The sequence below is a fragment of the Penaeus monodon genome, chromosome 22, assembly GCF_015228065.2.
Source record: "Penaeus monodon isolate SGIC_2016 chromosome 22, NSTDA_Pmon_1, whole genome shotgun sequence".
Classification (NCBI taxonomy): domain Eukaryota; kingdom Metazoa; phylum Arthropoda; class Malacostraca; order Decapoda; family Penaeidae; genus Penaeus; species Penaeus monodon.
The window spans coordinates 36,945,404-36,947,658 of NC_051407.1; the positions used below are offsets into that span (position 1 = coordinate 36,945,404).

Here is a 2,255-nt window from a genome sequence, read left to right on the forward strand (position 1 = left end):
CCCTTGTTTGTTTTCTGCCGAACCTCTCTTTCTGTGTCACTAGAAGATCATCTCGATTCTTGACTCTAAGTGCGTTGTGGCAAACCGATTGTCATCCAACGGTTTGTGAGACCCAAAGGCTTTACACAGAGCAGCAAACTGGTTCCATTGTTGCCAGAACCAATGGTGAGGTAGCCATCTCTAGTCGGGAAAGCCTGGTAGGGAAAACAATGCTTTCATGTGCTGTCCCCCATCTCTTGCCTCTCTGTCCCCATTTAAGTAATTAGATGCCAGGTTTACCATGCAAGAAATCTGTGTAGACAAAAGATTGCAATCAATCTTTTGTCCATTTCCTGTTCTTTGTCTGTCAAGCAAGGCTGCCATAATAGCTCCATGAGCATACAGACCTGTTGTCAGATCAGTCATGGCAACTCCCCCCTTTGCATGGCTCCCCCGTCTTCAGGACTGTCACTCCAAAAAGACCACCTACTGAAGCTGCAATAACATCAAAACCCTGGTCTCTTGGTATGGCCCAGGGGGACCATAGCCACTGATGCTACAATATATGAGCTGTGGGGCAATGGTCTTCAGTGCATCATAACCCAAGCCAATACGATCCAAGGCTCCAGGAATAAAAATTTTCTATCAAAACATCACTCTGCTTGGCAAGATCACGTATATACAGAAAAACCTTCAGCCTTTTTCATCATGGAAATACCTGCTTATTGCGATTCACACTGAGGAATAACAGCTTTCTGAGCCAGCAAATGGAGGGGCCCCAACCTCTTGTCTCATCCCCTTTCTGTGGATGTTCCCCCTGAAAATTAAAGAAATTACTTGTATATGCAATAGTTCTATGTTTTATCAGTTCTTAATCAGAAAAAAAAAAAAAATCATATAAAAGGCAAACATTCTCTTTTATAGTCAAAACTATAAAGAAATAAGCTCCTATCAAAAAAAAGAAAAGTTAAGAAAAAAATGTACTGTACGACCAACTTTATTCATCAACCTAGCTATAGGCTCCTGCCCCACCCCATGTACATACTATCTATATATTTAAAAGCATATATAGATAGTTTAAAATAAAAGCAAGCTTTTGACTGCAGCACCAGTGCAGATTTCTGCCTTCCTAAATTTCTAAAAAAACAGCATTACTGGCAACAACTTAAGCTGCCCTTACAGCAAAAGTAAAGGTATAAAAAAAAAATGAACATTTATGAAAGTTCACTGGGTCCTTTTTTTTAATAAGCAATATTTGATCCTGTATACTCTGTAATATTTAAGGAAAGTGCATTGCATCCCTTTTTTTAATAACTATATAAGCAATATTTGATCTTGTTTTTGTCTCTAAATAGAAAGAGGAGAAAGTATTACTCTTACTTTTATGGGCTTCTGCTCCTAGGTCACTGAGAACCATCGTGGCAAATGGGCCGGGAAGACTCGAGTTAGGTCAATGATTCTGATACCAGAGAGAGGGCCATCTGTTACTGGGAAGAACATTTGAATATAAGAAAATAAAATCATTTGTATGTTGATACCACCGACTTTCTTCCTGGAGAGTTTTATAAGAAAAAAAGGTGGGATTAAACATTCCACATTACATGATGCCGTATTGTTTTATCAGCATTATTTATGTCAAAGTTTATTCTCACTCATTCCTATTCTTTGTAAAGTGATATTACAACCATCTCTATCTATCATTAATTTTCCTCTTTAACTGAACCATTTTATGTTAATACAATTTCCCAATAAGAAAAATCCTCCTAATAAAATGACCTCTAAATAAAATCCTTTCCTGAATGGAGTACTTATCTACTCAACTGATTGATCTATACCAAAAATCACAAAATCCAAAAAGAAAAATGCTTACATGTGCTACAAACATTGTACCCTTTGAAACTGCTGCTTTTCCAGGGCTGAATCTCTTGCTTGATAGTCTTAAATTTTCCCCTGCACTGGATTATTTCAATAATCTCAAAAGGGGGGCTTTTTCCCAATTGCGTCAGTACCTCAGGGTATTACCCCTTAAAGATAAAAATAAATAAAATAAGGGGGAGATGTCGGGGAGGCACCCGCCCCAGAGGCCTACGGTCGTCGCCATTTTCCAGTCTGTAGAACTAGTTGAGTTCTATTCTTTTGCGTATCAGAGAAGCAACATTTCCAACACTGTCTACTTGGGTGCCTTAGCCCACTGGGCCCCAGAACAAAAATAAAATGTATTAATTTCCCTTTTCATTTCCCCTGATACGAAACCTGAAAAAAAGGAAAAAAAACGT

The 2,255-nt window shown here is 38.4% G+C and overlaps 1 pseudogene; it reads right to left on the bottom strand.

Annotated features, from left to right (window-relative positions):
- Positions 1-16: 16 nt before the first annotated feature.
- LOC119587422 lies at positions 17-2,080 on the bottom strand (annotated as a pseudogene).
- Positions 2,081-2,255: the final 175 nt, after the last annotated feature.